Source organism: Macaca nemestrina, unplaced genomic scaffold, assembly GCF_043159975.1.
Source record: "Macaca nemestrina isolate mMacNem1 unplaced genomic scaffold, mMacNem.hap1 Scaffold_52, whole genome shotgun sequence".
Classification (NCBI taxonomy): Eukaryota; Metazoa; Chordata; class Mammalia; order Primates; family Cercopithecidae; genus Macaca; species Macaca nemestrina.
Window position 1 is genome coordinate 123,244 of NW_027257698.1, and position 15,239 is coordinate 138,482.

The 15,239-nt window shown below is 49.1% G+C and overlaps 2 protein-coding genes across 6 annotated transcripts in view; one reads left to right on the plus strand and one right to left on the minus strand.

Moving 5' to 3' along the window:
• LOC139361485 (disco-interacting protein 2 homolog C-like) overlaps positions 1–15,239 on the plus strand; it is a 225,944-nt gene that overhangs the window by 120,486 nt on the left and 90,219 nt on the right. Inside the window, exon 1 of one of the 5 annotated variants that reach the window (XM_071090069.1) lies at positions 12,329–14,054. The exons of the other annotated variants lie outside the window; for them this stretch is intronic. The gene's annotated coding sequence lies outside the window, so the exon portion shown is untranslated. Of the gene's footprint in view, positions 1–12,328; positions 14,055–15,239 lie in introns of those variants that run through there. 5 annotated transcript variants of the gene reach the window in all.
• LOC139361484 (sterile alpha motif domain-containing protein 1-like) overlaps positions 1–15,239 on the minus strand; it is a 258,949-nt gene that overhangs the window by 3,559 nt on the left and 240,151 nt on the right. The gene's annotated exons all lie outside the window — the stretch shown is intronic.

Sequence of the window (15,239 nt, forward strand, 5' to 3'; positions counted from 1 at the left end):
CACAGCTCCTAACGGGGTTGCCCATTTCTGTGTGGTGTCTGTGTATATTCTCGCTGTGGAAATAAGTGATAGCACCTGCACAAACACTTGTCCAGAAGCGCACACGAAGCTGGTGAAGGCAGAGGACAGGCGAGAGGGAAGCATGGCTCAGCCCTGGCAAAGAAGACCGTTATTCCAAACGCAAAATATTCAGGAACACAATCCTTGGGAAGACTGGTGATGTCTTTAGACCTCACCACTATCGGGTTGTATCTGTGCAGCCAGTTACCAGAGCCGCAGAACGGCGTGTGTTGGTATTGGTGTCATCACTCAACGATTCTGACTTTTCCTGGTGCTGAGGATGACTGCATATGGCAGAAGCAAAGTGCTAATCTAGCACAGGTCATCATATCCAAGTTCTTTTCTATGAAGGCGGGCAGGGTTAGGAACCACCCCACCCCACCCCACTCCCCAATCCTATAAGAACTGGGATCTGATGATCTGTGCTGTCGAGAGAGGCAGGGTTAGAACACCTCATTCCTCAATCCCATTGTTGAAAATAATAGTTGGATTGGGAGGGTTTTTACTCCTAAGGTTGAAGCCGTGCATTTCTGGAGCCTGGGCTGTCAGTCATGGTGGCTGGGGAATGCTGGGGCTGCGGTTGTCTGGCTGCCGGTAGCCCTGCTGGTGGGTCCTCCCTCTTTGACACCGTTCATTTCTGAAGCTTGCTTTCCCCGGTGTTGGAAGTAGCAGCACTGGAAGAATGGCCGCCTTCCTACAGTGAAGCTCTGGCAGGAGAGGAGAAGATACGGAGCGTCTGTTCAAGGACGTGACGTTCTGGGCACCGCACCATGCGTTCTGCTTCTCAGCTGTGCCTCCTGGTTGATGTTACCATCACCTGGCATTTCCCAGGAGGTAACTCGCGAATGCCACACTGATGGAACAGTGCGGCTCGAGTCCAGGGCCGCTGGAGCACATCAGCAAGGTCAGGCTGGACGCATGTGCTTGCTGACAGGAAAATGACAGGAAATGTCATGTCATGTCAGTTCAGGAAAATGACAGGAAATGTCATGTCAGTTCAGGAAAATGACAGGAAATGTCATGTCAGTTCAGGAAAATGACAGGAAATGTGTTTGCTGACAGAAAAATGACAGGAAGACGACAGGAAAGAGGCCCATGAGGAGAGGAACCAGTAGATTCAAGGCAGTTAACAGAAGGAGCGAGCCATCACAGGCTGGGAGGACACCCCAGCCACAGTGGATGTCAGCGGTGGTGGCTGGACTCGGGGTCCGTGAATGTTGCATGATCGAATGTGTTTGGTACATTCTCAGCTCCTGCCCAGGTGCCTCCCAAGCATCGGGTGTTGTGGCTCCCCACACCCTTCCCATCTGTGTGTAGCATGACCACCACCTTCCTACCGTGTGTTTGTCCTATCACGGCTGCTGTGCCTAACGGATGCTTTGCTTTCCAGCTACTTTCCTATAACCAAAGCCCTTGAACGACTTTGCGTTTCAGAGACGACAGGGTATTAGTTTTTCATGATTGCTCTGAGGATTTCCGAAAGCAAATGTAACTTACAGGATGGAAGATATTGGAGACAGTAATTATAGATGACTTTTCTCAGTTTTTTGATTGTGGTAAAGTTACACAGCACTCTATTTTTAACTGTATGGTTTTGTGGCATTAAGTGTGTTCACACTGTCGTGCCGCGATCACCGCCATCCATCTCCAGAACTTTCTGGTCTCCCCACGCTTGAAACTCGGTCTACCAAACACTAGCTCTCCTCCCGCCCCAGCTCTGGTAAGCACTACAGGTTGCTTACAAAATAAGCTTTTTCAGTAAGAGAAGGGGCAAGGAAAAGAGCTCTAAAGACTGTCTTGAGATTTGAGGAAGTGTTTTAGGTTTTGTTGTGTGGTTCCCGGTGTAAAGGAACTATTGAAGACGTGGGAAGGCGAAGGTCTGTGATCTCAGGAAGTGCTGGGCTGGGCAGCTTTCCCACTGTGACGGGGGCACTTGCCCTCAAACCTGCCTGAGATAATCGCGTGAGGATGGTGCTGCATTGTGACAGCTCTGAACTTGGTCTCCTTGAACGTTGCCAGGTACATAAGCTTTGGCGGTTACCGTCTAGTGTCTGTGGGAGACCTAGAATTTGAACATTGTTGACTTTAGGACACACTCATTTTATAACACTCTACCTGTTCTCATCAGTAGGAAATATGCTGTGTCCTTTTTTTTTTTTTTTTTTTTGAGAGGGAGTCTCGCTCTGTCGCCCAGGCTGGGGTGCAGTGGCCGGATCTCAGCTCACTGCAAGCTCCGCCTCCTGGGTTTACGTCATTCTCCTGCCTCAGCCTCCCGAGTAGCTGGGACTACAGGCGCCCGCCACCTCGCCCGGTTAGGTTTTTTTTTTTTTTTTTTTTTTTTTTTTTAGTAGAGATGGGGTTTCACCGTGTTAGCCAGGATGGTCTCGATCTCCTGACCTCGTGATCCGCCCGTCGTGGCCCCCCAAAGTGCTGGGATTACAGGCTTGAGCCACCGCGCGCGGCCTTTTTTTTTTTTTTTTTTGCCTTAATATTCTGTGTTGCTGTAACAGTAGTTGCAGCGGACGCTACTTCTGGTTCATGGTCATCACCAAACACAAGCTTCAGGAAACCGTGTGAAAAATGAAGGGGAAAGTGCTTTTCTGCAAAGGGCTTTTTTGAACATCCTGTTTTTTTCTGGAATATCTGTTTTGGTGTAAAACGTTTTCATATTTAGGGATTTGTAACGTGTTTTATACTGGTTAGCTTTGAAACCCCATGTTTTTGCATGCCATGGGGCTGCTTTATCCTGTTATTCTATGATATAGCAGGTTGGCAAAACTATTGGTTATTTCACTTTAAAAACCAAAGCAGCTTACAGATTGAGTGTGATTCTTGTAAGAATTTAATTGTAAAATTGATTTGTGTTCAACAAGCTTACTGGAATGGCTAGATCCGTGGACAAAAAGATAAGAACATGTCAAGTCTCTGGGCCAGGAACGACTTCCAAATAATACAAGTGATACACATTAATTTCTTAACAAAAGATTAGATTTAGTACATAACTGTTTAAAACCTCCATATTTTCTATTATAGCCATTCCACAGTGCCCATGGGGGTGGGCTGCAGGACTGCCTATGGAATCCAAGGTCTTTGGGCGTTGAGGTCCCTGCAATAAAATGGCATCGTGTTTGCATATGACATATGCACATCCTCCTGCAGACAGTCATGTCAGGGTTGCTCGTAACAGCTATACCATGGACATACCATGCGAGTAGTTGTTTAATGAATAATAAAGTCTGAATGCTTAGTACAAACACATTAAAAAATATGTTGATCTATGGTTGGTTGAATCCACAGGCCTGGAACCCGGGGAGAGAATACAAACTCCAGAAGCAAAACGAACAAAGCACTTGAGGTCAGCAGTGACGGGTGTGGGATCACACTGAATCTCATGTGTTTTGCTGTCTGTGTCACTGTGTCCCGTGTAAACGGGAATCATTTGTAGCTTAAGGTAAAATAGGTAACAGGAAACACTACAGAGTGGGCACGAAGGCGCGCCCCTCATTACCCCGTGTTACAGCCAAGCGTCTGCCTCCTGGGGAAGGATCTGTTCTGTGGGGAGACTAGATGTTGATGATTTCCGGATGTGTGAAGGGAAACTCCCTCCGAGAAGCGTGGCTTTGGCCGGAGCACATCAGACGAGAGTTAGCGTGGCATGGAGTTTCCACAGTGGCCCTCAGGCCTGCTGCTTCTCTCCTCTCCCCACCCCTGGCCCTGACTCTTACCAAGGGAGGCAAGTTCAGCTCCAGCTGAGCCCCGCACAGGGCTGTGGGTCTCTAGGGCAGGTGCCCACCTTCGCCTGAACAGGCTGTGTCAGAGGAGGGTCTGGCTGTACTTGAGCTGTGAGAGATGCTCTCAGAGATCCAGCATCCTGAAAACCCAGGTGCTGAAGGTTCCTCCTCTTCCACCATCCTGCGGGGAAGGGGGTCTTATCCTGCTTCCCCTCAACCCGAGCTGACTTCTTGTCTGTTCTGTACACCTAGGTTTTCAGAACAGTTTTGTTAATCATCTAGCAGACAAACAACCATAAGGTGACAGCCTGGGAGGGTAGACGGCGCTGGAAGGTAGTTTCCTGAATAACAGCGTTCAGTTTCCTGTTTTGCCATCATTTGACCCAAGGCCCCAAGATAATTGAAATATTGTCAGCCAAACACCGATTTTTTATCTGAGTTTTTTTTTTTTTCTTTTTAAGTTATGGGTGCAAACTTATAACCAGGGACCTGACAAAAGAGAAGGATTTATTTGCAAAGTGAATGTCGGGGATGGTTGGCATTTGCCAACTCTGACTAGCAGGGACCCAGGCTGCTTCGGTTCTGCCGCCCGACTCCTGACCCTCCAGCTCCTGCCCCTGTTCCCACCAGCAGGAAGAGGAGCGGGAAGGTGCCTTTTCCCCTTTAAGGGGGTGAGGTGAGAGTTGCACCTGCCACTTAGCTAGTCCCTGGGGTGATTCTCCAGCATGGGTGGGAGTTGGGTTTGGAGGCCTGAGCCCCGTGAAGCTGGGGTTGCTGTTCCCTGAGCAGCAGGAAACTGGACTCTGGGAAGTGGGGTCAGAGGGTAGCATCCGCAGGAGGGGCCTCTCGTCCCATTTGACATCTTCACTGCAAAAGGGGGTGTGGGCTTCATGGTCCATTGACAAATAGAACGTTACTTTTTTTTTTTTTGAAGCACATAGAACCCTAATTCCTTTGGCTTTTACTAAAGTGGCATTTTGTAATTCCACATGATTTCATTGATATACTCGCAGGAGAGAATGCTTCCTGTAAACCAGAAGGATCTCTGCGACAGTCCTTGATCCATAGAGAGTTCATTTTCCCAAGGTTATAGACACAGCCTTAGGAGGGGTTGAGGACACACTGCGGCAGCTTCAGGAGGTCCTGGACATGTGTCCAAGGTGTTTGGGGCACAACTTGGTCTTACACATTTTAGGGAGACGTGAGACATCAATACATGTGAGATGTACGTTGGTTCAGTCTAGAAAGGATGGACGGCTCGAAGCGGGGAGGGATTTCCAGGTCACAGGTAGATCAGACAAATGCATTTCTGGTGCATCTTTCCAGAGGAAGCAGTCAGATCCGCATTTATCTCCGTGTGCAGATGGTGACTTTGAGTTCTGTCCTCTGTCCATGAGGAATTTCCTTGTGGATCGGTTGTGAGGGAGGTACGTGGCTTTTTCCCCCCACCCCCAGTAGCTGCCTCTGTTAGGAAGAGCATGGGAGGCAGGTTTGGTCTAAGCTCTTCCTCACCTTGACGTCCCTTTAGCTTAGTGATTTTGGGGTCCTGAGATGTATTTTCAACTTCATGTTTCTGAATACACTGGCACTCTAAACAGTGTTGTAGGAGGCATCTAACTTACTTAGAAGAAGAATCTATTTGGAAAGACTTGAGCACCTTCGTCCTTGAGAGAACCAAGCCTTTGTTTAGTTTGCTTTGCCCTGAGGCTGTTACGCTGTCCAGGGCGGTGCGGCCTTAGAAAGCTGTGCCCCTGTGAGCTACTGCCTGTGGAATCTGGTGACTTTGAAGTTAATCCAGCAGCTACATATTTTGGAAAGCAGATTCCCTCTTAAAGTGTTGGTGATTATGATTCTAGCACTAGAATTTTAGTGTGTATTTTCCACCCTTCTTACTTTGTCTCCTCATACACTGAGATGCTGCTGCATTTGCCCTTAGGCTTCACTGAGGGAGGGTCAGTTCTCACCCTTTCTTAGATATTGACCTTGAACGGACAGAATCGAGATTCAGGAAAACTCTCGAGCTGGGAGAGTGTGCTGATATCTATGTAAGTGGGGTTCATGTGTCAAACTCAGGTTTAAGAAAAACCAATTCTAGGCTGGGCATAGTGGCTCACACCTGTCATCCCAGCACCTTGGGAGGCTGAGTTGGGCAGTTCACTTTTGAGCCCAGGAATTCAAGACCAGCCTGGGCAACATAGCAAGACCCTGACTCTACAAAAAATTAAATAGGAGAGGTGATGTGCACCTGTGGTCCCAGCTACTCGGGAAGCTAAGGCTGGAGGATGACCCAAGCCTGGCAGGTTGAGGCTGCTGTGAACCATGATAGCACCACTGTACTTATGGTGCACTGTGCCTGAGTGACAGAAGAACAACCACCCCCCCACACACACAAAGTATCAATTCATGCAGTGGCCAGTTCTGCTGGGACCACCTGTTAAGACTACTCTGGGCCTCATGGTTTGAGAAGCGTCTGTCCAGGGTCGAGAGGGAGTAGCTTGAGGGCCTAGAAGCCAGTTCTTGTGGTTGAGCGTGATTGCGGGTGTGGAGTTGGGGGCAGGGCTCTCCACGGCATGAGTGGGTAAATGGATGGGCTTCCAGGACGAGCCCCTGTGACTTTGCCTGGTTTACATCCGTCCAATACAAATCCACAGGCTCTTACTCTAGAAGCTTCTGCTGGGGCTGATGGACTGGCCTGGGGACAGAGGGTGCCCTCAGAGCCTCATGGTGCCGTCTGGTTTAGGAAGAGCACTTAGTCACCTAGATCTAGGATTTATGGCACTACAGGGGACTCCTCACACTCAGAGCAACAGCCATCTGCATTCTAGACTTGGTTCTAGGCAAAGTATTTTGGAGCCTGCTGGTAGGTACCCTGTGTTCTGTTTATGTGTAAAACAAGTTAGAGTTATAACTAGTTAAAACCTATTTTTAAAATTTTGCCACAGAATATGGCAGTTGTGGTGGAGCCTGGCCAGAGACCCCCACACTCAGACGCTGTTGCTTGCTGGGGTTGCAGGCGTTGCCTGCATCGGCTGCCCCTCCCGGCGTGTCTGTGTTCTTGACACGGGCGCCCATTGAGGCTCGGCCTGTGGGAGTCGTGCCACCGTTTGTCTCCGTGTTCCTCTGAGGTTCCGCAGACTTCACGGTCCCGTGGCAGAGCGTACGGTATCTGCTTGCATCCTGATTTCCCCAAACCCCAGGACAGACCAAGAGTTCCTTACACACAACTGCAGAGGGCCCCGTGGCGTGGATTTGCAGAGACACAGCCTTTCCCCAGCTTGGCCTTCGTCTCCAGAGTTGGCTTTAGGGTGATAGAAGCTTCCTTCAGACTGGGGGGCCTTGAAGCTTTGGTGCTAGGAATTCGGTGACCAGCACGGATGATACCCCGTTTCTCTGCATTTGTAGCAATAGTTGTTAACACGACCACGAGATGTACAGAGGAAGGAGAAAGGAGGTTTTATTTTCAGAGTAACACTCTGTGCTTTGGGAAATGTGGTCTTGGGGGAGCTGTAAGCACACGCCCCTCAGGAGGGGAGGAGGCCGCGGCGTTACATGTTCCGGGGTTTGTTGGCTGTGTGTGTTCATCGGGCTCAAGGAATGTTCATCCGGTTCGTACAATGTCTGAACACTTACAGGGAAAGTCTAGCACACATGCAGTGAGTTAACCTGTAACATCCATGTTCGCCTTGGGGCGAGCGTAACATTTGAAATGAGGTGGACTGGGCGTGTCATGTACAAAGGTGAGCTGTTGGGCGCAGACGTTTATGCGCAGCCTCAGTCACAGCCAGGACTGGCTCAGGGTCTGCAGCCTGTGGCAGGAAAGGACACTCATGAGGCCATTCTGTCCAGTCGGGGCTGCCGGCAGGGTCCCAGGGTGGGGCTGTCTGGTCGACCGGCATCTGGAGTCCACCCAGGTCCAGTGGGCAGCGTTCCTCCAAAACAGGCTTCTGATTGTGGAGGAGACTTCATTCTGGTTAACACACTGTACAGGAGTAATGTTGTGGGGCTTTGGGGTCCACCTTCCCTATGATGCCGGTTACATTTCTCTCCGGACCTCACAGCCACAGAGATTGCACCTCGTCTGACAGCAGGGGGTGCAATGTTGACATAGTAATTTATTGTATTAACCTTTTTATTACTACTTTAATAACTTTTTTTTTTTCGTTTTAAAGAGATAGGGTATTGCTGTGTTACTCAAGCCAGTCTTGAACTCCTGGCCTCAAGCAATCCTCCCACCTCGGCCTCCCAAAGTGCTGGGCTTATAGACGTGAGCCAGTGCGCCCAGCCTACAGCCACGTTTTTAAAACTCAGCAGTTTAAAAATCCTATTCCTTTTACCCCCTCAAGCAGGCTGGTTGGCCTTGTGCAAACTGGGGTGTCACGATCTTAGCCCCCCTTTTATTTTTCCCTTTGGCCTCAAATTCTGATGAGAACAGCAGTTACAAAATGGGCTTTAGGTGATCCTTCCGTTACTAAAGCCAGAATTCTCACCAGTTAGAGGTGTTTGTCCCCAGGATTCCAGAAAGCTGTTTTGAATCAAGCCCGTAGCAAATAAGTAAGGAACTAAACTCTTGGTCCTCTGCTTAGTACCAGGGGAATGGGTTAGTTGCTGATACCCTTTGATCTGTGCTCACGTGCTGCATCTCATCACGGGAAGCAGAGTCGCCCTGTGGAATAAAGCCCGGCTCAAGGTGGCGCGTCGAGACGCTTGGGGCTGTCAGTCCCTTATACAGCGGCAGACTTGGAGACTCAGTATCGCGTGCAGAGCCCAGGCAACCGGAGTGCATCCACCTTAGAGACCACATGGACGGTCGGCAAGGTGGATGTCCGGGCATATGGCCTTGACAGGCCCACTGCGAGGTGAATTAGGAATTCGTTAGCAAAGAAATCAAACTCGCCTTTGGGTCCCAGCTGCTTGGAAGGCTGAGGCGGGAGGATTGCTTGAGCCAGAAGGTCAAGGCCGCGATGAGCCATGATTGTAATACTGCACTCCGGCCTGGGTGATATAGCGAGACTCTGACTCAAAAATACACACCAAAAAACCCCCAAACCTTACTCTTCATAGCAGGAGGGAGAATTTGTCAAAGTAACTGCAACAAAATCTTAGACGATGTAATTTCAGTGGCTAAGTGAGCTGTCCAGCCCACGTGGCTGGCTCACAACGCAACAGAGCCAGGTGCTGCTGCAGCTGCCCCCTCACCCGATCGCTTGTGGACATTTTCTGTTTTCCCATATCTCCCTTTTGGATATGTAGCTCGCTACTTTATAGCTAAGCATCAGTAAAACAGGTTGTCTATTTTGAAAAGTAACTATTTTGTCTTTTTAGGACAGAAAATGAAGCAGGTGACAATAGCATGGCGACCTGGTGAATAGATTTAGAGGAATATTTAATACTTGGCACCACTCTGATCCCTTCTTCTCTCATGCTTAGTTACAGCTACCGCCTCCTAGGACAGAACACTTTCAGCTCTGTGAGTAGGAATTCAACATGTTCTAAATCAGAAGTTTTAGTTAAGCAGTATTTTATGTGAATGCCCAGATCCTAAGCGTTCACTGTACTGGTGTGTGGTGTTGAAGAAGGAACGAGGGCTTGGGGCTGCGTTTATGGTGCAGCGTCCGGGTTCCCATATGTGAGATGAGGGCCATGAGACACGGCCTGGAAGGTTCAGACTGTGGGATTGAATGGATCTACCCACTCCTGGAAAGCCTCAAGTCTAACTTGACTTGGGCTGGTTTTAGGGAGATGCTGGCAGCGCTGTCCTCACAGGTTACTGGGAGGGGCTCTGGCACCATCACCGTCAGGTGTCTCATGATCAGTCCAGCTTGCTCATCTCGGAAGCTGCTGGTCGTATTCTCGTTCCTGTTGTTTGTTGCGTGTTATTTAGGGTTCTGTTCATGTGGGGACCTAGGAAGTTTCACAGTGAGAGGAGAGCCGCTGAGCCACCTTCCTGCCTGGACGCCAGCCCCACGGAGGACCGTAACTGTTTGAGGTTGGCTTCTGCCCCCGGCCTCACCTGTGGAGGCATTGATACAGTGTTACTTTCTAAGCTCCTGGGGCACACAGTGCTGTTGTGTGGATCCACAGGCCACTGTGGCGTCCAAGCACGTGCTCCCGGAGGAGAGGACTCTGCGGGCACTGATAGTGGGAGCTGGCTGAGAGTCCAGCGAGTGAGACTCCCTGTGACGTGCACAGCTGCCACCTGCACAGCCCCTCCTGACGCCAAGATGGTCGTGCGATAAATGCACAAAGCGCGTCTCCAGCAAAAAGCCGCCGAGTGTCCACATCCAGGATATCCACCACGGTGGCTTTTAGGTGTTAATACGATGAATGTGAGCAGCAGGTGGTCTGTGTCGAGTGTGACTGTGCCACTGCAGTTTTGTTCTCATGTCTTGATGAGCATGAACGGTTCCTGACGAGGGTAGGTAACGATGCTGTGACCTGAGACTGCAGTATTGTAGCTTGAGGAACCAAGGAGTGTTTCTCTCTTGCAAACCCATCAAGGAGGATGTTCCAGGCTGGTGACTGCTCCATGAGGTATTCAGGGATCCAGGTTTCTTCCCGACCCCTGCTCTGCGTTCCCAGGGTCACGGCTGTCCTTGCCGTGGTTGGGAATGGATGATTACCATGCTGGCGGGGAGGCTTAAGGTGAGAGTGGCAGTGATTTACCTAATCTACATAATGACAGGGAGAATGGAAGTAAATTGTAGCCATGGCCTGGAGGATGGATGATGGATGTTGCTGAACGACTGGCTGCACTCACCACAGCTGGCCCAGGAATGGGGAAGGATGGCTGAGTATGCCATTCAACGGTACCTGGTTCTTTCAGATTTGACTTCCTTATGGATTTTCTGCTGTAAAGAGGAGAGAGCCTGTGGTTCTAGGCCAAGCATCTCACTCATCTCATAACATCTTGTATCCCTCAGCCAACATTTATGTCAAGTTTTAGAAGTCCTATCAAACTGGCAAGCATTTCTCAATTTGGTTTAACCATTGGATTTTATATCTGTGTCTGCATGTCTATTTTACATCTATGTGGTTATTTGACACTCTGTAGTACCTTTGTAATAGGTTCTCTTTGGTGGAAGTTACTTTCAACAAACCCTTGCTGCTACTTGAATTTTCAAGGTTGCAAGCAGAAAGGAGAGAATAAAAACCACATCTTCTCTAATTTTAAAATGTGTTGTTTCTCAAATCACACCAGAAGTACAGATATTACAAATTACAAAAGCAGCCAGAATCAAGGTTAAGAGATTTCTGGGCGATTCTGGCTAATCAGCAGTATTTGCTGAGGTGTGTGCAGCAGAGCAAAATGCCAAGAAGCCCGGGACGGGGGAGAGTTGGGAGGCCAGGCTGTGACTTCAGAGGTGCTGTTGCCTCAGGAAGAGGAGCTAGATGTCGAGAGGATAAATGGCCACAGGTGTGACCACCGCCATTCTTGCCGAGGTACAGAGGCCTTTGTACAGGGGCCTTTGTGAGCTGAGTTAAAAATCGAAATTGAGAGAGTGCAATGCATTCTTAGTTTTCAAAATAAAATGCTAATAGAGAACGTTTTGTTTGTAAGAATGTAAAATGTTACATCTTTGTTTAGAATTTAAGAATAATAATTTGCTTCTGAGATCTTTGTGACTGAGATTTGAAATCTTAAGTATGGTTTTTTCTTCCATGTTTTATACATATGCACGTATACACATATATGTAAGGTATATAAAAGGAAAATAAGCGTGTCTGTATTCACATTTATATACACTTCCATAATGTGTATACTTCCAGTCACACATAGGTCTAAGAGACTATGACTTGACTTGATAACCATGAGAGGGTAATCGCGCCTCCCGCGTTCCAGGCCTCACACAGACCGTGCCAGGTTTTGGAAGCAGGAGTTTGTCTGCAGCCACTTCGGGAAGCATGTGGTTGCCAGGATTGCCTAGAGCTCCAGGCTGTCTCCAGTTCCAGCCTCCCTGGGGTAGAAGCTGCCCTACCAGGGGCCTGGACATGGACGTTAGGGCCTGGAGCCAGGGACCGCTCCTGAAGCGGGGGGCTCCCCTCACGGTTGGGCATGAGAACCGAGGATAGGAGGCGGAACCAGCCTCGGGCCAGTGCACGGCCTCCCTGAAGTGCTTGCGGGAAGCCCCAGCTGCACTTTGCTGACCCCATAGACAGCACCTCACTCTGTGAGATCCCCCTGGCCCCACCCCTCAGGTTCCTAAAATGATGAAGGTTTCCAAAGCTGTGAATTTTTAGGTCTAGGCTAAAAAGTCCTGGGACAGACTCACAGGGTTCTTTATGTAGAAATGATGAGTGTGCTGGTGACTCAGAGCAGGCACTGTACCCTCACTCCAGGGTCCTTCGTGCCAGGTGGAAACGAGCGTGTGGGTCACCCAGAGTCCCTGCATCCTCACTCCAGTCACTGCTCTTTGGTTTCTTAATTAAAAGCCTAAAAGCCTTGATAATGAAAATGCATTCTCCCCAGAGAGTCGAGTTTCCGGTTATGGAGGCTCACCTGTAAATGCCATGTCAGGTGAAATATGCTGAGATCTGGGCCAGGTCCTGTTTCCTGCCCACGGCCAAAGCAGGTACTTCATTTGGGAGGTGACCCAGGGGGATATCTGAGAGGCCTGCCGGTCCCCGAGGGATGAATCCGCTGGCCTTCACACTCTGCTCCGGCCTCCATCAGCTCCTTTCTACCTGCAAACTGCCTGCTTTGACGTTGCCATCATTGGAGATATGTTAGGGACTTAGTATGGGTTGACACCCATAGGACCAGCAGATGGTGGAAAGGTGGGAACCAGGGCTGGGAGGGTGGTGACCACGGCCAAACTGAGAACCGTGGTGGGCTGGGAGGTCCATCTTCTGTCTAAAGTGTTTTTCAAACTAAAAAACATAGTGTCTCAGGAGCATGAGAGGGCAGGCCACAGACGGGGAGAACGCATCTGTAAAAGACTCATCTGAGAAAGGCTGTTATCCAAACCGTGCAAGGAACTCTCAAAACTCAACAAGAAAATGAACAACCTGATTAAAAATGGACCAAAGACCTGGACAGATACCCCAACAAAGAAGATACACAGATGGCAAATCTACACGTGGAAACATGGCCTGCGTCTTATGTCATAGGGCGAGGCGTTACTGTGCAGCCATCAGCCTGGCCAAAACCCGAACTCCGACACCGCCGCGTGCTGGTGGGTGTGTAGGCATCAGGACCCTCACTCATCGCTGGGGGAAGTGGGGCAGCTGCTGTAGGAGGCAGCGTGGCGGTTTTCCGTGGAACTAAGCTCTCCGACCACAGGAGCAATCACAGTCCTGGCCGTTTACTCGGAGGAGCTAAAAGTTTACTTCCATGCGGAAATGTGCACACAGACATTGACAGCAGCTTTATAATTGCCAAAACTAGAAAGCAACCAAGATGCCCTTCAGCAGGTGAATGGATAAACTGTGGTATGTCAGATACTGGGATATTATTCAGCACTAAAAAGAACTGGACCCCTAAGCCATGAAAAGACACAGAAGGATCATAAACGCATGTTGCTAAGTGAGACTCCAATCTGGAAAGGCTGCCTGCTGTCTGAGTCCAACCACAGCACAGTCTGGAAAAGGCAAAGCTGTGGAAACAGTAAAACAATCAGCGGCTGTCAGGGGTTGGGGAGGGGAGAGATGAATGGGAGGAGCATAGGGGGTGTGTAGGGTGGGGCAGCAACTCCAGGTGGGGCTTTCATGGGGGATCCATGCCGTTCCACGTCTGTGAAACCCACAGAGTGAGCAGCAGCAGGCCGAGTCCTCGTGTGAGCTGTGGACTGTGGGTGGTGGTGCCGTGTTGATGCGGGTCTGTCGGTCGTAGAGACATGCTGGTCTGGTGAGGGCAGGAGAATGATGGAGGCTGTGCCTGTGCTGGGAAAGGATATGTGAGGACTCTCTGTACTTTCCTCTTGATTTTGCTATGAACCGAAAACTGCTTTTAAAAACGTCATTGAAAAGGCAAACAAAAAAGTGCTGGCCAGACAACATCAGTGTGAGGGTGTGGCCTGTGTTCTACGTTCAGAATTTCCCTTTTAGAATACACGTATCTAAATTTTTCAAAGTTAAACCTTTGCATTAAGTAACTCACTACCAAGCTACAGTATCAGCTTGAGCACTGCCAGGATGGCCAGGATCCTGTATCCTGACAGGCTTCTCCCCTTACAGGTGCAGTTGACGTCCATGGCCACATCCCAGTAAGCGGCAGGGCTGGAATCAGGAGTCAGGCTTTGCGGGACAGAGAGGAAGTGAGATCTTGTAAGCACGTGGCTGAGGGCGGGCAGGGAGGAGCCCGTGGCGCAGGGAGCCGGCAGGGATGACTTTTTGACCAGTTTTCCTTATCGCTGAGGCCTTCTTAGACTTGGGGAGTTGGGAGTCCCCACTCTCGGGTGCCTCAGAAACCAAAGGCTGCTTGTAATGCTCAAGTTCCAGATGCCTCAGGGGGAGGTACCTGGGTTGGTGGGTACAGTTCCGTTATTTGCTGCTCGGTGGGATTTGCCCGCAACATTTCTGATTGTTTTTAAGAGCTGATGTTTGAGCTGCTTAAAATCACATATGGATGTCGATTTATCTATAAAAGTTAAGAATGGAATTTGAGTGCAAAGAGTTGTGAAAATGCTCAAGGTTATGTACTAATGTATACATTACATTTGTGGAAATATTTGAAAGTGCAGGATTTACAGTAAACACTTCTCTTGATTTTTGTAATATCTACCTGTCATTTTCCCATTTGATTAATAGATGTCAGAGGGCTTAAATTTTGAGTGCCTGAATTCACTGAAATTAAAACTTCTTACATCAAATGTAATTAAACTGAATGTAGCAACAGTGCATGCTTTTATAAGTACTGATCAAAAAATATATAAAAACACATATCCATGAACATGCAGATGGGGGCAACATATTAAACCATGGAAGTAGAATTAGTATTGTTTTCTGAGAAGACAAATTTTTAAAAAGCTAAGGGGTCTTATAACTTTCTAGTTTCCAACTTATTTACCCTAAAGTGGAAGATTGACAGCAGCAGAAGAGGAGATCCTGGGCCAGTGCAGGCTCTGGGAGCAGCGGGGTGAGTGCTGGAAGGAGCTGGCTGGAGGCAGAGCCAGGGAGGTGCTCAGACAGGCCAGGACGGCCTCAGGGCACGCGGCTCAGTGAGTGAGAAAAGGTTCACATTTCTTGGAGAGCCCTTGACTCTGCCCACGGAAAACCCAAACTCCTTCCAACGGGGATGTGCATCTCATGTAAAAGTTGTTACTCCCAGAAAGAAAACCAGTGGATGTAGAAATTTTACGTATGCAGAAATTACTTCAAATTTGTTTCTAACCTTATCCTTTTCTTCCCCCATCTTAATGTGTGGTGACTTTCTGCAGGTGACGCACACATCTTAGGAGAGGGCTGTATTTCAGTTGCTGTTGGCTCTGATGTGACTTTGTGGTGTCCGAT